The sequence below is a fragment of the Leptopilina heterotoma genome, unplaced genomic scaffold (assembly GCF_015476425.1).
Source record: "Leptopilina heterotoma isolate Lh14 unplaced genomic scaffold, ASM1547642v1 Lhet_268, whole genome shotgun sequence".
Taxonomy (NCBI): domain Eukaryota; kingdom Metazoa; phylum Arthropoda; class Insecta; order Hymenoptera; family Figitidae; genus Leptopilina; species Leptopilina heterotoma.
The window spans coordinates 577,270-601,056 of NW_025110977.1; the positions used below are offsets into that span (position 1 = coordinate 577,270).

Sequence of the window (23,787 nt, forward strand, 5' to 3'; positions counted from 1 at the left end):
TTCACTCAAAATATTTTCACTTTGAATTTCATTCAAAATATTTTCACTTTCAATCAAAAAGTTTTGTGTAAAATTGTAAGTGGAAATTTTTTCACATAAATTAAAAATATTTTGAGTGAAATTCAAAGTGAAAATTTTTTGAGTGAAATTAAAATTGAAAATTATCATAACATTTTTATATTTATGGATATTTGTTTATTTATTTATTTTGATATTTTATAGAATTTTTGGCAAAATGGAAATTAAGAAGTTTTTATAAATGAAAATTCTGTATGTGAAATTGTAATTGAAATTTTTTTTATAGAAAGTGAAAGTATTTTTTGGTGAAATTAAAAACTTTTTAATTAACGGTAAAAGTAAAAATTTTTTTTTTTCGTGAAATTAAAAATATTTTGGGGTGGAATTGAAAAATTTTTGATTGAAAGTGAAATTTTTTTGAGTGGAGCATGGAGGTGAAAATTTTTTGTGTTAAAGTAAAAATTTTCTGAGTGAAAGTGAAAATTTTTTTTGAGAAAATTGTAAGTGTTCTAAATGAAAGTTTCATTGTTTCGAAGAAATTTTCTTCCTAATCAAAGAAATTTTTTCATTGTTATAAGATCAAAGAAAAATTTATTTGATTAAAAGAAATTATTTCATTACTTTTTTTTTGTTGACTAAAAGAAATATTTCTTTGGTTTAAAAAAATCTTTTCTTTGAACCAAAAAAATAAAATTTTCATTGTAATAAGCAAATTTCAAGAAAAAAATATTTTTAAATATTAAAAAAATATTTTATTATTTTTAAATAAATAATAATTATTATTATTATTAATATTTTACACAGAATACTTAGAATTATGCCCGTAATTCGTAGTTTTGTAGAAAATATGTTTTTGCATCCACAAAAAATTGCGGAATGAAAAAATTGTTTTTTAATATTTTTGATAATATTTATTACGTAAAATTAAATTCGTAATACACCTTTACAATTATTCCAGCAAAGTATTATAATTTTTTTAAATTAGTCGGCAACGACTTTATTCGAAATATAATGAAATACTCAATAGTAATTTTTTTTAGAGTTTTTATGACTTGAAAAGTACAAAAAATGATAAGACATCGCATTAAATACACTTTTTGGTGTATTCTATAGTTTATTGAATTCTTTGTGCCATGATTCAGTCGCCTCATGCACTAGTGGTAAAGGGGGGATTATTCCGAATTATGATTGCGTGGAGAACAAAGATAGAACGTGTCACTGAATAAGTTAAAAACATTCTGTTTCTCAAATTTACTCCTCTTTTGAAAAGTAATATTTTCTCCTCTCACTTATTTACACAATAAGTATAAATATATTCTTTTCTTGAAAATAAATAGAAAAATAATCCAAACTCTATCAATATATTTATTATAAAAATAAGAAAACGCAATAGAAATGCTAAAAAAAATTTACAAAAGAATTTTTTTAAAATTCATTTAACTATATTTTTATTCAAAAATATAGTTTAAAAAAAAATTATATTTTTCTCCATATCGATAAATATTATTTCTCCTGTTTACATTCCAATACATATAACTCACCACAAATGAAAAATTTCCCCAAAATAATTTATATTGTTTCGAAACAGAATCAATTCATTGGAAAATAAAAGTCTCTATTTCTCAAAAATTCTTGAATTTTCGTTTCCGAGGAAAAAAGAAACTCGAGAGGATAATAAACAACAAGTATAAAATGATTGTATCGTATATGTATATATATATGTATGTGAAAAAGGGTCGTGGATTTATTTTTGTTGCGTGGAAAAAGTAAAATAGTGAAACGAGAAATCAGGCGAAAAGTTGCAAAAAAAGAAGAGTTGGAAAGAGAAAAAGAGAGAAATGGAATTTAAAATGAGAAAGAAATGAGAGGGAATGATAAAATGGAATAAGGGTACAAAAAAAAAAGAGAGAGAGAGAGAGAGAAACGACGCCGGGACGGCGACTACGAACAAGGTCCGCGACCACTGAACCGTTTCGCGTGATGCTCTCTATCGGGACATTAATGTGACAGCCGCCACATTTACCGAACTACGACAATAATAATTTTTACAAAGAATCGAAAAGACAAGAGCAAAGAATAACGGAAAAAGAATAAGACAGTATGTTTCGAAACGATTTTGAGGTAGAATTTTTCAAGTACATCATTTTTCCATATACGTACTCTTTTCTATTATTTTCTAGTTTGGAAATTTATTATACTTTTCCTGAGAATAATAACTGAAAAAGTTGTTAATTCTTCACAGGTCTTTTATTCTATAAATATTTTTCGAGTGGTTTTTTATCCGCTTATTTATTAGTTCCGTATTTGTATTAAGAATTGTTGTAAAGTAAAATGTGTCTTTATTTATATAAAGAAAAGACAATTAGTCTACGTGGAAAGTTGAGTGACTTTGGAAGATAGAGTCGGGGCAATGAGAGCGAGAGAGAAAGTCTCAAACTTCTCTGTCACTCGCATTACCCCACTCCGCGTATGAAGCGCGCGCCGCTTGTCAAGAGGGGGGGTGTGTCCAATGACAGTGCGCGGTCTCCCACTCATGACCATCGGCGCGCGCTGCATACGCGGAGTGGAGCAATGCGAGTGACAGAGAAGTTTGAGACTTTCTCTCTCGCTCTCATTACCCCCACTCTATCTCTTACCTTGCTTACTAGTTAAAAACATATTAATATTAACACATTATAAATACAATAAACTTTTTTTTGTTACAATCCTTTTTCGTCCGTTTTTGCTTTTTCTTGTTACACAAATTTTTGACACTAGTAATAACTTTTAAAAATTAAAATTACAGAAATATAGATTACAAAAATATAAAATATATATTTACAAGATCCGATTGTATACAATGTAAACATCTCCTTCTTTTATCCACTTTTTTTGTTACTTCCGCATTTTTTTTTTTTTTTTTTAACTCGAATGAATAGAAAGAAATATATTAATAGAAGAGAAGCATCCCCTTTGAATTCTTTTTACGGTGCCTGGAACTGGGTGAAGAATAAGATACCAGACACATATTTTATAAACGCAGGCCTCTCTTTCACGGATAGTACAGAACGGTACGAGTAAACGATGCCGCGTTTTCAAAGTTATCGTTTTATAAAGCACTACTCCAAAATGTTGATATCATTCATCTTCAGACGCTTTTCGTCGCGACGACGACGACGACGCGTGGGTACATTCTATACATGATGTCCTTTGATATTTCACAACATCGTAGATTTTAACCATCCAAATTTATAATGCACACTGATACATTTATTCGTTAATCGAAAATTTCACTTTTCACGAAGTAAAAGCAGCTCTGTACATTTAGAAATAAATTAAAAATTTGATTTTTTTGTTATAAAATCAAAAACATATTTTATTGAAAGTTGTGTATTTTTTTGTATGAAAATATATTTCTTTTATAGAATGTTAAACAAATATTTGTATTTTAATAATTCTGGGTACGAATATTCACTAGTCTGATTCGATTTAAGGGAATAAATTTGCGAAATGCGCGCGCAATCTACTATCGAGACCAGTCGAGACTGCTGCGCACGCAGTTTTCAATTCATTAAAACCGAGCTAAGCCTAAAATCATTTAAGAGGAAGAAAATTTCTTTTTACTTTTATATATAAAAAAAGGAAATTTACGATAAAATTTGGAAAATTTTAGAGAAATTACAAGTGAATGCAGGAATTCAATTATCTTCAAAAGTAAAAAAAATTTTCGAAAAATTTAATAATGTTCGAAAAAATTTTTTAAATTCTCGTCAAAATTTTAATTATTATCTTTAGAAATAATTGAATTCTTCTCCAGAATTCAATTATTTACAAATTTTTTTTTATAAATTTCTTCATAATTATTCAATTATTTTTATTAATTTTATTAATAATAAAATTTTTACAGGGATTCAATTATTATTTTTGTAAATAATAAAATTCTTTTTATGAATTCAATTATTTTCATAAATAATAAAAATAATTGTAGAATTTCAATTATTTTTAATACTATTTTAATCGAATTCCTCGAAAAATGTAATTATTCTTAAAAATTTAATTAAAATTCGTCAAAAGAATTTAATTATTTAAAAATTTGTTGATAAAATTCTTTTTGAGAATTCAACTTTAAGAAAGATGGAATTATTCAATAAATTGGTTGTTTGTATTTATATAATTGAAATCTAGTATAATTTTCTGATAAAAATTGATTTAAAAATGGATTTCAGTTAAAATTTTATATTATTATTGAATATTTAAAATCACTGGAGCGTAAATTTTTATCAATACATAATTGAATTTTGAAAAGGTTTCAAGTTGAAATCTTTAAAATCTGAATTTTTAATATTTTTAACTAACAATTTTGTGGAATTATTTTTTTTGAGAAAGTTTAATTGCGGACTTTTTTTAATTATTTGAATTTTTTATTTTTTAATATAAATTTAAATGAAGAATTTACGAATAATTGAAATTAAAATTAAACACAAAAAAAATTTTTATTTTGGAAAAGTTACAAATTATTGCAGAAATCGGCAGAAATTTAATTATTTTCAAGAGTAATAATATTTACTTCGGAAAAATTAAATATTGTTCAAAACTAATAAAATTATTCTTGGGGATTCAATTATTTTCACAAATAATAAAACGCATTGCAGAATTTTAATCATTTTTTATTCGATTTTAATAAAAAATCTCGAAAATTGTAATTATTCTTAAAAATTTTATTAAAATTCGTCGAAATAATTCAATTGAATTTTAAGAAACATTCAATTATTCATTTAATTATTTATTGTCGTATTTAAATAATTGTATTCTCGTAGAATTTTTTAATAAAAATTGATATAAAAATGAATTTTAGTTAAAATATTGAATATTAAAAGCAATATGGAGTTAATTTTTAGAAATAATTGAATTTTGAAATGATTTTTTTTTTTTTGAAAAAGTTTAATTTAATTTATTTTATATTATTTTAAGTTTTTATTTTCTAATAATAAATTGAAGAATTTACGAATAATTCAAATTTCGTAAAATTGAATATTGTAAACAAATGAATTTGAAAATTGTCAAAGAAGTTTTTCGAAAATTATTAAAAATAATCGATTTAAAGAAGAATTTTCATTTATATAGTTTCAATTAAAATGTTCTTTTATTTGACTCGGACTGGTTTTATTTTATGTCAGTAATTAATTAACTGTCAGAACAATATTACCGAAAAGTAACAGTGAATTTTTGTTTTCTTTACATGAAGGAGAAGTTATCGGCGGCCAATTAAATTGTGTTTCCCCCACCACGCGCCCAAAGCCGAACTGACTGTATTAAGAGTCAGTTCGGCTCTGGGCGCGTGGTAGGGGAAACACAAACTGATTGGTCGCCGACAATTTCTTCTTTCTGTAGAGAAAAATTAGTAAATAATAATTTACTGATAATATTGATAATAATTTTATCACTCGGTTATATTTAATTATTATAAATCATGAAGAAATCTATCACTTCGAGTCGAAAACTCGAAGTTATCTCGAAGATATCTTCATGTTTTATAGTAAAAAATTTAATTTATATAGTTTTAAATAAAATTTTCTTTTATTTGACTCGGACTAATTATATTTTTGGTCCTTAAAGTCCGTATTTTTAAATACTTTCATTGGTTCGAGCTCTGGCAAGAAAATGAGGGGGGGGGAGGAAACAAACGATATCTTTTTCCAAAGAGATAATTTCTCAAATGCTGGAATGAAATATACATGACGAAAAATGGTTGTGGATACGATTGAGACAACTCTCTCTCGGCTCTCTAAATAAAGCGCGCATAAATGTAGAAAAGAGTATACTTTTAAAAACATTTTGTGGGGAGAGTTAAATCGAATGGATTCGCGCAACTTGTATTACATACGGTTGCACAAATGTACAATCACTCATCGCTCTCGTATTCTCTCTCTCTCTCTCTCTCTGCTGCATCAATTTGATATATTATACAGATTTTCATTGTCATTCGTTTGCGCTTGCTTGTCCTTTTCGTCTGTCCCGTTTGTATTCATCTTAATTATCACGATAATTTCAATATCCGCACCAAAGTACATAATTTTCCTCATTATCGTGTAAACCCAATTTCCAAAGTGGTTTTGTTAATGCAGTGATTTAATGCTGATTAAAAATTTTTTTTTCCGAAAAATCGAATTTTCTTTCTGCATTTATAATGTTTAATATACTACCATTACATTTATTTTATTTTATATTTATTTTACATTTATTTATATTTTTTTCTACTTTATTTTGCTTCGACAGCAAAATATTTTCATAGGAAGAAAAAATACTGGAATATTTTTCATCTACGAATTCACAATAAATTTTATAGATTTCAAATTTTCTAACCAATAAATCTCTTTGTCACAATGAAAAACAAACTTCGAACAAATTTATTTTTGTTTAATTAAAAAAAAACACAAAAAATTTGCTGTTAATTTCTTCGAAAACTAAAAAATATCAAAAAAGTATAGCTATACCGAAAAATTAAAGTTGTTGACTCAATTTTTTCATGATTTCTCAATTAAATTATACATTCAATAATAGAATATTTTTTAAAATAAATATTTAATACCAATTTATTTTTCAACAGGAATTCAAATTATTTTAAATGATTTTAATGTAAGGTCTTTTTGAAATTTTACTCTTTCTAAAAATCACAACTTATTCTTTCAAAATTCAGTCATTTTTTTGTTCAAATTTTTTAAATGAAATTATTCAAAACTAATCATTTTATTTAAAAACAAAAATATAAATATAATTACAGTTTTACAACAATTAAAATTTTCAAAGACTTCAATTTGTATTATAAATAAATAAATTAAAACATTATTTGAAATTTAATCTTTTTGTTAGATTTACACTATAACGCTCTTAATATTCAAATTATTATAAAAAATTGTAACTGAAATTCAATTTTAAATTATTCTAATTAGAAATTTCTACGAGAATTCGGTTATTTGAATATAAAAATATTCATTTATATTCAATATTGTTTTTTTTCTCGAAGAATATCAAACATTTTATTTAATTAAAATTCAAAAATAATATTCTAAAGTTTGAAATAAACATTTCCGTTTATTATATTTATTTTATATTTAAAAAAAACCGGTGGGAATATTAACACATGTAAAAATAAATGTAATATTTAATTAAATAAAAATACAAAGTAGTAAAATAATTACTAATTAAATTAAGTCCGTAAAACTTTTTAATTAAAGCAATATTTTGGAAACACGTGGTCATGTGAAAATTCGAGATGCGTCTCTTTTCTTCTGAACCACGAAACATTTTTTATTATTTTTGCTATATAATATCATTTTATTCCTTAAAATTTTAATTTTATATTTATATTATTGTGTTAAAAAAATAGAAAAATATTTTTTACGTGATTTAGATATTTATAATTTATCATAATAATTAATAATATAATATTAAAACTACATACCCAAGTCGTTTAGTGCGCAGCTAGTCATGCGCATCGTCCACGCATGTGCCGGAACATACATATGTTGATTAGAAAATGGAAGCAACGCGCATGCACACACCACACAGCACAAAATAACCAAAAAATTCACAAACATTGTCGGAATTTGTAAATTACTTTAAGTTTGAAAACATAAAATAATATTTAATTTTCGATTATAATTTTAAAATTCAATTAAAACACAAAACACATTCAAATTAGGAAGCACTTTTGTAAACACGTGGTCGTGAAATTTTCACCCAGACAAAATTCTACACAAAGAATAAATTTAAATATTTTTCTCCACAATATATTTATTTGTATTTATTTATTAAAAACAAATAAATATATTGTGAACAAAAATCAAAAAAACCGAATTAAAATAAAACATATTTTTTGTAAATAGTAAACAAAGTGGGGGAGAAAGGAATACTCTGCGTATCCCCACTCTGACGTGGCGACGAAGAAAGCAAGAGAGTGAGATAGTATCAGTGCAAAATCGGAAAATTTTCATTACTCTTCACATTCGACACACGTGTTTTTAAAATCATCTTTAATTCGAAATTTTAATTTCTAGGTTAATATTTAGTTTCGGGAGTGTTCGAATTACTTAAAACCGCGATCGAGTGACAAGTGTGTAGGCTTAAAAAATAGTTCAGTATTAATTCTTACCGGGAGTGTTCGTAATTATTAAAATCACATGTTCTTTCCGAAAAATTGTCCCTTTTTTCACAGTTCACCAAAACGTGGTTAGGAAGTGTTGAAATTCTTCAATGAAAACAGGAGTGAATGTTTTTTTGTGATGGAGAAGATAGCAACATGTGAATAACTACGCATGAGCAGGAAACACCTGATCGTTCCAAAATGGCCGTCAAAAACATAGTTTTTTAGACTTTTAAGGTACAATTTTATTTATATTCTATATGGGGTATAAGCCACACAAAATTTTTATTTTTGTGTAATAAGAAAATAATTTTAGAGGGTAATTAAAAATTAAAATATTGCCATTGCCGAGTGCTGAAAAAATCGCGGTGTTCTTAGTCGCAAATACGGCAAAATTAAAATGATCAACACCTAACCAAATTAAAGATTTGTTTTGGAAAAGAGAAATTGTTGTGTAATACACAATGATAATTTTTTATCTTGCTGGAATTTTACTTTTTAAATTTTGGTAAGTTAAATTATTTTCTGTTAATTCATTAACTAAGCATTTGTTTATAACCACAAATTGTATACTAAATAACGTCTTGAACTTGTCGCAATTGGGCAACACGAAAATTCATGTCCCAGTTGTTTAAAACATTGAAAAGGTAATTTCTTGACATTTTCGTTAAAAAAACAGTTTTTATTTTTCGCTAAAATCGACATGAATTTTAGAATTATTTATTTTTAAGTTGAATTCAAAAATGGTTTATTGTGTCAACAAATAATCAAATATTACATTTAAAATATTTAATTACTTATTTTTTATAACAATTATTTGAAAAATATAAGAAACAGTGTGGCTACATGTCATTAAAGTCAGGGAAATGACAATAAAGAAACAAAATTTTTTGTCAGAGAAATTAAGAAAATTGAAACTTTTTTAGACTTATTTTAAAAAATTGCAACTTTTTCGTCCTTTCCTCCAAATATTTCAATAAAAGACCAAATTGTTTTAGTATAAAATGCAACTTATTTCAATTTTTATAGTGTGAAAAATAACTATAAAAAATCTTTCAATAATTTTTTAAGATAATTAAATTTTTCAATTATATCTTTATCTTTTTCTTTATATCTTTATTATTATTATAATCGTTTAAAATTGTTAAAATTTTGTAAAATTTAATTGAAAATAATTAATTTTTTTCAAGTATTTTGTTACAATTTTTGAAAATCAACTTAGGAGGAATTTTAATTGCAAATAATTGAAAATTAAAATTATTATTATTATTATTATTGAAAATTATTGAAAATAATTGAATTATCAAAGTATTTAATAGAAAATTTTTTAATGTAAATTTAAAATTTAAAATTAATGAAAATTAGCTTCTATTTTTTTAAAATTCAATATTTTGAGTATTTCGAATTGTCCGTAATTGTATTCTCATCAAAATTTCAATTCTCTTTATCAATAATAAAATTATTCTCCGAAATTCAATTATTTTCAAAAATTTTAATAGAATTCCTGTCAAATTTCAATTATTATCAAAAATTTTCCTCAATTCCATGATTTTCAATATTTACTATTTCAATAAAATTTTAGAAAGTATTCAATTAATTAAAAAATTTTTTGATAAAATTCTACGCAAACATTTAATTATTTTCATAAAATAGTTCCGTTTACTACTTAAATAAATAAAGAAATAATAAAAGTTTCACAAGAATTCAATTATTTAAAATTTTTTTATAAATTTCTTCGCAATAATTCAATTATTTTCATAAATAATATAAAGTTTTTACAGGGATTTAATTATTTTCGTGAATAATAATAAAATTCTTTTTAGGAATTGAATTATTTTCATAAATAGTAAATTTTTACAGAAGTCTAATTATTTTAAAACACAATTTTCATAAAATTTTTTGAAAAAAAATCAATTATTTAAAAAAAAATTAATTAAGTTCTTCGTAAGAATTCAATTATTTTTGAATATTTGAATAAAATTATTTGCAAAAAAATCAATTATTTTTAAAAATTTTAATAAAATTCTTTTTATCAATTCAATTAGGTATATTGTAAACAAATGGATTTGAAAATTCTCAAAGGAAACTTTTTCAAAAAATTATTAAAAATAATTTATTTAAAGAAGAATTTGTAGTGAAAACTTCGAGAAAATAATAATTGAATTGAAATAATGAATATAATTTTGAAGAATAGTTACAGCAACAATATTTTTTTATTATAAATTAATGATTTTATCATTCGGTCATCTTTAATTATTATATAAAACACGAGGAAAGTGATTTCTTAGATCTACGATCCGGCAGTTCAATTGTTCCGTAACTTAATTTAATTGGCGTTTTTGAATTAAAGGCCAAAAAAAATGAATTGTTAACTAACAATTTTTTTGGAGCATGTGCCCAGATTGTTTATTAAAACTTTTCTGTCGAAAATAAAATTTTTATATTTCGCAAAAATTACTATCCAGCAGCTCCCAGTTGGAAGACAGCAGATAATCTTTTTTTCGGAATTTTTGGGAGTTTATCGGCTGTAAAAAAATCAATGGGTTTATAATTGGTTTATAAATAGATCATTCCGGATGACCATCAAAACCAGAAAACTTCCTCTTTGCAAAATACAGCGTTATAGCATAGGGAAGCTCCCCCCCTTATCTTGAATGACTTTCGAGACCGACAGATCGTGTATTCTCGTGGGCGAAGAGGCAGGAGCTTGGTAGGAAGGAAGTGCTAGGAATGTTAATACGAATATTATGATTTATCGATGAAGCATCGGAAAAGAAGAGAGGGGGGGGGGATATAGTGTGGGTGGTGCGGCAAAAGGGGACCAAGAGGGGGGGGGGGTTTAGTTCGAAAGCTCTCTTGCACCGGCGTCGTCGCAAGGGTAGTAAAACAAAGAAAAAGAATGGCAGGTTTGCAGGAACGCGCAATGGGGGTGTCTAACGGAAGGATGGCATTTTTCTTAGCCGGCTGAGCCGTCAAAGATTTATTTCCATGTCCTGTAAGACAAATGGAGAGATTGTGTCCAAAATTTTAACAGCGCATTTTCCTTGAATATTCCTTACATATATATAGAGAGAGAGAGAGAGAATGGTATCTTTTGCCATACGATATATAAGTGGGAGTGGGATTTAAGGAAAAAAAAAATCCTCTGCCAACTGAAGGCCTCAAAACCAAAGTTAAGAAAGTAAAAAAAAAGGGAGGGAATAAAGTTTTTGTTGAATGAGGGTGGAAAAAGGAAGTTTTCTAGTTATCCCTTTGAAAGCGAGAATGCGGTCCTGGTCGCAACCTCGGTTCGTGACAGAATCGAGCCGTGAAACGAGATCTGTTGGGAAACGGCATGATAGGGAACGTATACGAGTTTATTCCAATTATTGGCTTTCGAACCGCCGTTTTATAGTTGCTCGATCCCTCAGGACTGTCTCCTCAGTGCACTTAATAGAGACACGCACCAGTGGGGAAAAAAAGTCTTTGAAAAAAAAAAATTGCCAATCGCACAAGTGGACCCTCATCTAACTTTAACTTTTTCAATCCGATTTTTTCCGGATGTAAATTTACCCCGCCATGATTGAATATTTTCCATATTTTACTATTTTCTAAAATTTCGGTGTCACCGCTGGACCGGAAAAAAACCGAAAAATGCCAGGAAATTTTTTTTCTAGACCGGGAATTTTGAATTTTTTTTAATAAAAAATTTTTTTTTTCTTTAAATAAAAACACTGGTTATTTGATAAGAAAAACCCGAAATATTTTTTTTAAAACTTATTAATTATATTTCATTAAAAAAGATTAAATATTTTTCTATGAAAACTTTTTTTATTGTAAAAAATATTTGAAATACATATTTTTTACAGGAGAATAAGGGAATTCTTTGAAAAGTCAGGAAATTTTATCAAAAGTACTGGAAAAATATTTAATTTCTAAAAATCATAAGAAAATTCTAAATTTTGTTGTCCAACAAAACAGCCTTTAAAGAAAAGAAAAAATTCAATATAATTTAAAATTCTTTCTATTTCTGACAATAATTGGACTTTACAGATTTGGAACTAAATTTATTTTAAATAATTTTGCGATTAATTTTATTTAAAAATTCAAAAAAGTAATTGAATTTTATATAAAAGTAGAGCTTTTAATTTTTATAACTAAAATATATGAGTAACTATATAGGAAAATTGTTTATTTAATTTATTATAACTACGTAAAATACAAGATTTTTTATTCTCAAAAATTATCTTCAACTTTTGAATAATTTCAGATACAAAATTTAAAAAAATTCAACTTTAATAAAATTCTTTAAAACAGTTAAATTATTTTCCAAAAAATTTACTAAATTCCTTTTCACGAGATTCAATTATTTTCAATACAATTTTAATTAAATTCGTCAAAAAAATTAGAAGAATTCAATTATTTCTATAAAATTTTAATTGAATTTCTCCAAAGAATTTAATTATTTTCACAAAATTTCCGTAAAATTCTTCAAAACAATTAAATTATTTTTAAAAGGTTAATAAAATTCTTAGAAAAAATTAAATAATTTCAGATTCAAAATCATAAAAATGTGACAAAAATTAAAAAAAGTAATATAAAAATTAATATAAAATTTTATTAAAAATGTTATGTAGGTGTATTTTAAAATAAAACAAATTTTACCTATAAAATAATAAAAAATAATTTTATTTATAAATGCGAATAATTTTATTCAAAACTTCAAAAAATAATTAAATTTTAGAAAAGTTGCGCTTTCGATTTTTATAAATACCTATAATAATATATATTTACCTTGAAAAATTGGTTTCTCAATTTATTATAATTATGTAAATTGCAAAATTTTCTATTTTCAAAAATCATCTTCAAACTTTTGAACAATTACAAATAAAAAATTTTAAAAAATTCGACTTTAATAAAATTCTTTAAAAAAATTTTCAATACAAATTTAACTAAATTCGTTAAAAAAATTTTAAAAAATTCAATTATTTTCATGCATATAATACAGGAATTCAATTATTTTTAATAAAATTGTAATACAAAATGTTTGGAAAGAATTCAAATTATCAAACATTTAATTATTTTAAATATAATTTTAATTGAATTCCTCATGAGAATTTAATTATTTGTACAAAATTTCCATAAAATTCTTCAAAAAAATAAAATTATTTTCAAATATATTTAAAAATAAATTTTTAAACAAAATTGTATTATTCACATTAAAAATTGAAAAATTGTTACAAAAATTACAAAAGTCAATATAAAAATTAATATAAAATGTCCAATTAAAAATGTTATATTTTAAAATAGAAAAATTTTTACGTATTAAATAGTGAAAAATAAATTAATTTATAAATTTTTTTTGCAATAATTCTATCCCAAAACTTATTCTCTACATTTCATTTACTAAATATTTGAACTAATTAGAACAAAATTGATACGAAATTTCTAAAAATTATTTTTTTAATTCTAAATAAAACGAGACATAAAAATAAATAAAATTCTGTTTTTTTAAATAAATTTTTAAAAACTATTTTTTGCATTAATATCAATTTGTTTTTATACAATAATTTATAAATACTTTTATATTTTAGAATGTTAAATTAATGTTACTAATATAATATTCTAAATAATAGATTGAATTTAAAAAAATTTCAAATTAAAGTTTTAGAAAAGTTGAATTTTAATAAAATTTTAATTAAATATTCTGAATAAGTTAGTTTTTTGAAAAAGTTTTATTTACATTTTTTTAAAATTATAGTTATATTTATAAATAATATATTTAATTTAAAAACTTTCACAGTATTCCACATTTTATGAAATTGTCTTTATAAACAAGTGGATTTTAGAAATATTTTAGTTTTAGTTGATCTTTTTTTTAAATAATTAAATTTTTAATGAGCTTTATCAAAAAGAATTAAGAATAATTGAATTTGAGAGGAATTTTAGTTAAAATTTCTAGAAAATAATTGAGTTGAAATTTTGGAAATAATTTTTGAGTTTTTCTTTATGAACAAGGAAAAATAATTCATGATCGGGAAATGACTAGGAATTTTTTTTTATGAAAAAAACGGTAACCCTGATTTTCAAATTTTTCATTAAAAAAATTAAAAGTTAAAATTGCATATTAATTTTTGTTTCTTCTCTATATTTCTTTTAATTTCTGTAATAGTTTTCTTCTTATGTAATTATTTTACCAGACATAATTAATTTGAAAGGTTTTCTAAATTTTTTTTCAAAATAAAACAAAGGTTTTAAGATAAACTTCCAAACTTCCATGGCGTCCCTTCAGATGGCGCTTGACTCGAAACGTCTCAAAGTTAATCTACTTCCATAGCGTCATTGTAGATGGCGCTTTTGTTACCTCTTGAAATTAGTTTTCCTCAAGGAAATACAATCCAAATTTTACTAAAATCCAATTAGTAACAAAATTTTACTGTTTTTGAAAAAAACCATAAGTTTTTCTTTATCCTATTGTTTCTGCTGTCAAATCTTCTATTCACAGGTTTTCTAATTTTCTAAGGATATCAAATTGAGTTGCCAAGGAACATTTTGATTTATTTTTTGTCTCAATTTGACAACCTTAGAAAAATAGTTGCGAAGCAACATTTCGATACGTTTTTTTTTGTCTCAATTTAATATCCTTAGAAAAACCTTCTTTGGAATCTAACTTTAATAAAAACGTTTGAAACAAAATTCTATGTACGGAATAATATAATTTAAATTTTTGATTTATATCTTTTTTGGAGGGAAAAATTAATGCAGTCCATACGGAAAATCATCTGGAAAATGTCGTTCAACTATATTATATACGAATATTGTCGAGAGGCACTATGAAAATGTTAGAAATTGAGAGCATTACTCGCAGCACCTTCGGCGAAAATAGGTGCGTGCTTGGCATGCTTAGGTACCAATTTCCTCTGCGTATAAATAATACAGTGAGGGATGCTCTCACCCAGACCTGGACATCCCTTTTTGCCAGAAAATTAGATTCCCTATCTATCTCGTGCACGCAAGTGTCTTATATTTTTATATATGAATTGGATTAGTTTTTTTTCTTACGCTATATATAGGGAGAAAAAAAAAGTTGAATTCTCCTTTTAACCTTCACAGTTCATCGAATCGAAAACTTTTTCATAAACTCCTGTATCTTATATGTTCTATGATTTGGAATGATTTTCTTTTTTATTAATTTCACAAAAAAAGTTTGATATTATATAGAATTTTTTGTTTGTTTGAACAGAACACAAAAAAAATTACCCTTAGGAATTAGGGGAATTTTGTTCAAAAAGAACAAATTTCGCTAATTTTTAAGGGTAAGAAAATAACACTTCCTGATTTTATATTATGCATGAACGAGTGTGATAGGGAGGTGACAAGTCATCCATAAAGAATGCCGACGGTGAGGTGTTGAGCGCGATTTTAAGTTTTACACCATTTAGAGAATGAGCTGCCATTATTTTTCCTATTTTTTTTTCGGCGTGAGATATTTATCGCTACATACATTTTGGAAGCAGTGACATTCAATTTATGTGAAAGTCGCGTAATGGTCTGCCACAGTAACGCGAAAAAACCGCACACCTCCCCCAAACCCTGCCTCTCATCTACATTTCCGGTACAGACCCCATTCAAGAATCTCTCTCTTTGTTCCACATTTACCAGTTGTACTGATTAAAGATAGTAGCAATCGGGGGAGAGAACCAATTAGTAAACCTGTTTTCTTCATTCTAAACATTCCATTCTATTTGGATTGAGTGTGTCTCTTTTTGGTTCGTGTATAGCATATATTCACCGTTTGGAGAAAAACTTCTTATTTCGTTAGAATGAATATTCTCTTTTCTTTTTTTTTCTAAAATACTATGTATTAGTTTTGTAAATTCTTGGTGTTTAGAATTTACTATAAGTAACTAAAATAATACTAAGTACCTAGAATAGTACTAAGTAATTAGAATCAATCGTTTTATTACGATAAAATTCATGAAAAAGGGAATTTAGGAAAGGAGAAGTTGGGCTGAAGGAAAAATAGTTCTCAATAATAAATAAGAATATATATATTGTTTTATTGAAAAATTCAAGAAAACTCGATCTGCAGCAAGAATAATTCCTTGGCGTCCCTGTAGATGGCGGAACTCATCTTCCAAACTTTTAGTTAGAGGTGTAAACCTCAATAATAATTTTTTTCGTAATATTTCAACATTATTAGACATTTTTTCTATGGAGTCAATCAATCTTTGGATTTTTACACTACCATTAATTTTACTGTCAATTTACTTTTCTTTCTGAGAAATTATGACTTATATAAATTTTGCATGTAACAATTTACGATATTATTTAATAGACTGGTAAGTCCCTAAATATTGAATAAATATTTTTAATTGAAAATTGCAGCAGAAGTTGACCTAAATAAAGATTAGTTCTCATGGCGTCCCTGTAGATGGCACTGCAAAAGCGCCACTAACTTTTTTAAATCCAGTAACAATTATTTTAAACCCAGCAATAATATTTTTCCTTATAACATTTCAACATCATCTGAATATTTGTTTTCCAACAAATGAACCAACGTCGTAATTTTTTACATTATCATTAATCTTAATCTCATTTTTCTTTCTGAACAATTATAACTGATGAAAAATTTTACGAGTAATACAATTTGGCAGATTTGTAAGTCCCTCGAAAATAAATAAGAAAGAAATACTTTTTAATTGAAAATTCCAGGAAAACTTGACCTAAAGGTAGAATAGTTCCCTCGGCGTCCCTGTAGATGGCACTGCAAAAGCGCCACTAACCTTCCAAATTCCAGTATAATTCTTAAACCCCGCAATAAAATTTTTCCTCCCAACATTTTAATAATATCTCAACATTTCCCTTCTAACAAATGAACCAACATTGAAATTTTCTCCATTATCATTAATCTTAATCTCATTTTCCTTTTTTTTTCTTCTTCCCCCGCCGAACAATTATGACTGATATAAATTTTCCAATCTCATCAATTTTCCGTATAATCGCATTCGCTAGACTCGTAAGTCCCTCACAACTGTTTATCCTCAATGATTGATGAACGAAGCACAAAAAAAAAAAAGAAAAAAGAAAAACGGATATTTCAGAACTTTCGAGAGCTCGAGATTGGGAAAAACGAACGCGTATATTGGACGGTGACGTGGAAGGGTGAAGAATGAGAAGGTGGTGGAAAACCCAGGGGCAAAGGAAAAGCGCTTCGCCATGTTGTGTGAAGGATGAGGGAAGTTGGGGGGAAGTGAGGGAGGGAGGGAGGGTGAAAAAGGGGGTCGAAAGAGAGTATGGGTGGGGAAGGGGGGGAGGGGTGAGTAGGAGGAATGAAAAAGACGAAGAGGGTGGAGGCACGGCTGCGTCTGAGCTGCTCACGATGTATGAGCCTTCCCTCCGCTTCTCTGGCTACCAGCAATTTTTTGTTCCTGGCCCGGTTGTATCAAATTACGATAAATATTGCTCTGCTGACGTGTAACTCGCGGGGGTGCCTATATATATATATATATACATACTCCACCAATCGACAAATCGTAAGGTACATTAACATTGCAACATTTTTCAGTAGTTTTTTTTTGCTTCCCTATCGTATTGCGCTATTCTAGTTTCAAATTCATTTTCTTCTTTCGTTTCCCAAATTATTAATTATTAATTATCAATTCTATTAATTCTATTAGTTCATTATTAATTCCATTCTGATTACTAAATCCATTTGTTTTATTACTAATCCGATTGATTGATTATTCATTTGTTAAGTGCCTGCTGAATATTATTTACCATAATTTCACTAACTGTGCTGAATAGAAGAATATTTTTTTAATTTCCCTTTTATATATACCTGTACTGTTAGGGAAAAAAATAATCTCCGTTTTTTGCTGAAGTAAGCAGAATACAAAAGTAAAGGACATGTTGTATAACACGAGTACATTAATATGCGTCGGCATGCTTTGTTTGTCTTTTAAGAGAGACCAAGAAGCACCTATAGTCGACACGTCGAGCTTTGCAAAATCGTAGGAGATGTGAGGGTTGGAGATGATTTAAGTTGCGGCGAGGAATATAAGAAGAAAAAAAAGTAAATTACCTTCAAAAATCCATATTTAATTTCAATTAACCGCGCAAAGGACATTATCAAACATTTACTCAAGTGTTGAAAATTAAACATCATAATAAATCGTCGACGGGGAAATTTTATGCGCAATATATGACGTGCATCAATTTTCCCTCGGATTTCCATTCCAAAAAAAGAGGTTTTTTTGTTATTTATGACAAGTTTTATATTTTCTCAGACAAAATTTAATTGTACGTTGTCTACATTTTTTCTATACATTAATTTTTTTTTCTATGTAAAAAAATTAAAAAATCTACTAAAGGGAGTTTATTTAAACGAAAAACTTCCATGGCGTCCCTTCAGATGGCGCTTGACTCGAAACGGCTTGTTCACTTCCACAGCGTCCCTGCAGATGGCGCTCTCTAAATTGTACTTTTTCTTCAAGAAAGTTAATAAAAAAAACTAAATTATCAATTAAATGATGGTTATTGTAACGAAAACAAATTTTTTGCCTGAGTTTCATAGTATTTTTGAACCCAAAATAGAAATTAAACATAAAATGGGACTTAGCTATATAATGTAAAATTTCGAAAGAATTCTTGAGTAAGACACCAGCATGAATAATGTAGTTACAAAATGACTAATGTGTTCAGAATTCTTTTCCAAGTACTAATCAACAATTCAAGATTGCAAAAAAAAAGGAAGAAAAAAAGAATTCTTTGATATACCAAGGTCGATGATGAAGAGTTTGAACATGGTCCAAGAAAAGTATGGAAAAGAAGAGAAGAGTAGGCGGAAACGGAAGACGGGAGAGAAAAGTTGGTGCGTGTGAAAGACGTGCGATGACGTTAGGAAAGGGGATAGGTTGAAAAAAAAGGGTGGGTGGGTGGGTCCAAAGTTATATATCCCCCCTGAGAGAAGATATGTGTACAAGTCCGCACATACGTAGACGCTTTGTCTCTCACTATGCTTGTGCGTGCAGAGAGAGGATAGTAAAACTTAACACGAATAAGAGAGAAAAGAATAATGGCGGGAAAGAGATGAAAATAAAGTGGAAAAGAGAAGGTGGTAAATGGTGGATGAGAGAGGGAGAGAGAGAGAGAGAGAGAGACAAAAAGAGGCGGATGGAAGGTGCATGGTGGGGGATGACAGAGATGAATTCGTTTCATTTCACGCTGGGAAGCTCTCGCGTTCCCCGCGTCCGATGATTTACTGGGCTACAATGTGGTAACCCATGATTTATAGCAACCAACACGCCGCTTCGCTACTACGCCATACCTGGTCCATAACCATACGTATATATGCGTCAGATTGTGCGTCCAGAACTTGTCTCGTACCTGTGCATTTCTTAGCAGCGCGAGGACGCAAGGGGGATGATACTTCGACTATATGCTCCACGAATCACGAGAATCTTTAAGAATCACAAGTTACCATCTTGTGCGAGAAACTCGCTTTCCTCTTGTTTCTATCAACACACCTTTTTTTGACTCTTCAACTTTTGATTGGGGAGAATTTCTATAGTTTGTTTCTATTAGAAAGAGGAAGCATTTTGAAAGAAAAAATCCCAAAGAAGCATAGGAGGTTATGTTAGCAAAAGTTTCCATGGCGTCCCTGCAGATGGCGCCCCAAAGGCGCTAAATTTAAATCAGAGTTGCCACAAAAATTTAACTTTTCTTTTCCTTGACTTTTCCCTGATTTCCAGACAGAATTTTGACTGATTTCCAGACCCTAAAGAATATTCTGATTCATTCAAAAATGATTAGATACTGAGAAAAATGTTCTAATACATTTATTTAAGAATTTCTTTAAATGTAAAATTATTCAAAAACATCAATAAATTACTTTATTTATAAATATTTAATCATTATTATTTTTCCATTGGAATTAAAAATTTCAAATTCAAACCTTTTGAAATTGAACAACTCATAAGAATATTATTATAAAACAGAAGGAAATGGATAACTTCGAGTCGAAGACTCGGAGTGATCCATTTCCTTCTGTTTTATAATAAATTAAAGATGATTGAGTGACAAAATCATTATTTTATATTATAAGAATATTGTTACTGAAACTTCTTGAAAATTATTTTTATCATTTCAATTCAATCAACATTTTTAAGAATTTTTAACCAAAATTCTTCTTTAAATAAATTATTTTTAATAATTTTTGAAAAATCTTTTTAAGAATTTTCAAATCCATTTATTTATAATTCAATTTTACCAAACATTTCGATTTTTCGGAAATTCTTCAATTAAATATATTTTAGAAAATAAAAACTTCAAATAATTTTAAAAAAAATTCAATTAGTTTTTTCAAAAAAAAATTAATTCTACAGAATTGTTAGTTAAAAGTACGAAAAATTCAGATTTTCAAAGATTTGAATTCAAAACCTTTTTAAAATTCAATTATTTTTAAAAATTCATGCAATAATGTTTATAATATTCAATTATTATCTAAAAGTTTAACCGAAATTCATTTTTAAATCAAATTTTACTAGAAAATTCTTCTAGATATTTAATTATTTAAATAGAAAAATAAATTATTTATTCAATAATTGAATGTTGCTTAAAATTCAATTCCCATACAAAATTTTATCGACAAATTTTTTAATAATTGAATTCTTTCGATGAATTTTAATAAAATTTTTAAGAATAATTATTGTTTTCGAGAAATTTGATAAAAATTTTATTAAAAATAATTCAAATTCTGCGATAAGTTTTATTATTTTTTAAAAATATTTAATTTTTCCAAATATTATTACTCTTGAAAATAATTGAAATTCTGCAATAATTTGTAACTTTTCCAAAATTAATTTTGTTTTCGTGTTTTTAACTAAAATTCTTCTATAAAAATGCATTATTTTTAATAATTTTTGAAAAAAATCTTTGAGAATTTTGATATTCATTTGTTTTCAAATTAAATTTTACAAAATAAATAAAAGAATTTGTAAATTCTTCAATTAAATATATATTAGAATTTTATCAATAAATTTATAAATAATTAAATTCTTTTGAAGAATTTTAATGAAATTTTTAAGAATAATTACATTTTTCGAGGAATTCGATTAAAATTGCATTAAAAATAATTGAAATTCTGCAATCAATTTAATTATCTATAAAAATAATTGAATTCCTAAAACGAATTTTTATATTTACGAAAATAATTGAATCCCTGTAAAAATTTTATTATTTATGAAAGTAGTTGAATGATTTCGAAGAAATTTATAAAAAATTTGTAAATAATAATACTTGTAAAATTTTTATTACTTCATGAAAATAATTAAAGGTTTGCGTTGAATTTTACTAAATTTTTTTAAAATATTTTAATTCTTTAGGAAAATTTTATTAAAATAGTAGATATTAAAAATTATTAAATTGAGGAAATCTTTTGAAAATAATTGAAATTTTGCCAAGAATTTTATTAAAATTCATGAAAATAATTAATTGTTATGAAAAGAATTTTATTGTTTATCAAGATAATTGAATTCTTTTGTTGAATTACTTAAAAATTTTTTTTAAATAATTCATTATCTGCGACGTATTAAAAGTTATTTATGAAAAAATATTTGAATTATTGTAAGGAATTTTATTATTATTTTATTAAATAATTGAATGTTTTTTATAACTGCATTCTTTCCTCAAGTTTAAATAAAATTTTTATGAATAATTACATTTTACGAGGAATTTATTTAAAATTCTATTAAAAATGTTTGAAATTCTGCGATAAAAATAATTGAAATCCAAAATGAAATTTTATTATTTCAAAAAATAATTGAACGTTTTAATAGAATTGTATTAAACATTTTTTCAAATAATTAAATCTTTTAATAAATTTTATGAAAATAGTAAATATTGAAAATTTGAAAATTATTGAATTGCGAAAAACTTTTGAAAAGAATTGAAATTTAAAAAGAATTTTATTAAAATTTTTTAAAATACTTGAATTTTAGACGAAACAATCTGCTATTTGTAAAGATAATTGAATTCTTGACGAGATATTCGTTAAAATTTTTTTAAATAATTGAATTTCTTCGAAGAGTTTTATTAGTTTTGAAAATAATCGAATTCTTGTGATGAATATTGTTATTTATGAAAATAATTGAATTTTGCAAAGAATTTTATTAAAATTCCTGAAAATAATTGAATTTCTATGAAGAATTTTGTTATTTATCATGATAATTGCGTTAAAACTTTTGAAATAATTAAATAATATTAAAAAAAATTTATTCTTGTCAGAAATAGAAAACATATTTAAAGATTTTCTATTAGAATTCGTGGTAGTTTCATAGTTTATGAGGCAAACAAAAAAGACACCAAAAATTCATAATTTTCTTATGAATTCTAAAAATTCAATTTTTTCCAGTACTTTTAATAAAAATCCCTGATTTTTCCCTGATTTGATTGACCAATTTTACTTTTACCTGAATTACCTGATTTTCTTGACCTGTGGCAACCCTGTGAATATATTTCAGCAAAAAGAAGCATTCTGTATTAAAAAAATATCAAAATTGCAAAGGAGGTTATGGCACCAAATGTTTCCATGGCGTCCCTGCAGATGGCGCATAAGCGCCAAATTCAAAACTGATGAAACAATTTTTGAAAATTGACAACAACAGTAAAGATCATTTAGTACTTCTGGAAAGCCAGGAGAAGATTAAAGACAAGCTTAAGAGAATATTATCCCCCTGTGGTCGACTCGACCCATCCGCGGTTTTCACAGGCGTCAAATCGCTCGGTCAACCCTAACGTGACCATATCCTGGCCATGTTGGCCAAAATGGACCAAGTCGTCTGACATAACTGCAATTATAATACGCAACTAAAATAAACGAGGGAAGAAGCAAGACTCCAAAGCCACAGCCAAGTCTAGAAACTACGCGCATACTATAGTACAAAACAAGAATCTCTCTCTCTCTCTCTCTCTCTTCTCGAGAAGTTGTTTGGTAAACTACTCTAGTCAAAGCTAGCTACCAAGAGACCAACAACAGAACCGAACTTGTAACATGTAACCCTTAACCAAAAGTGGTGTGGCTCCTCATACAGTTGAAATATATACATATACACATAGAGGGCACAGAGAGATGTTACTGATTCCACTGGTTAAAACTTACGCCTTGCCCATTTACCTCACCACCCCCCATCACCCCCTTAAAACCCTTTACTGCAACCATATATAGCACCGAGTTGAGAGATTTATCACGACCGCGAAAACTTTGCCTATATTGCTGCTGATTCGCGGCATCCCAGTTATTTATGTCTATACTCTCTACCGAGAAAGATATATTTTCGACAAATAACAATTTATATCGGCCAACAACTGAAATTGCAACTTGTTATAGAAAATTTTTATTCACTTTATTTGCGTCCTTTTTTCAAAATTTTCAATGGCTTTGATCCAAAAGAAAATTTTATTTTTTGAATTTTTAATATAAATGAAAGTCGTGAGGATATTTTATTACACAGACGAAAGCGGGAAAATTATTGCTTGTAGAGAATTAATCGAAATATCCACAAAATGAAAGGTATTGAAATAGTTTGCTTTTCATAGTTAGAAATATTAGTTAATTATTATAGTTCGTTTATTGCTATTAGTTGATTATTACAGGCTCAGGGCTCGAA

The 23,787-nt window shown here is 26.4% G+C and overlaps 1 protein-coding gene across 4 annotated transcripts in view; it reads left to right on the forward strand.

Moving 5' to 3' along the window:
• The first annotated feature begins 8,257 nt into the window (after nt 1-8,257).
• Nucleotides 8,258-23,787, forward strand: part of LOC122503691 (homeotic protein antennapedia-like) — a 306,715-nt gene continuing 291,185 nt past the window's right edge. Inside the window, exon 1 of one of the 4 annotated variants that reach the window (XM_043614328.1) lies at nt 8,258-8,377. The gene's annotated coding sequence lies outside the window, so the exon portion shown is untranslated. Of the gene's footprint in view, nt 8,378-8,401; nt 8,649-23,787 lie in introns of those variants that run through there. The other 3 variants (XM_043614326.1, XM_043614329.1, XM_043614331.1) reach the window with 3 other exon arrangements.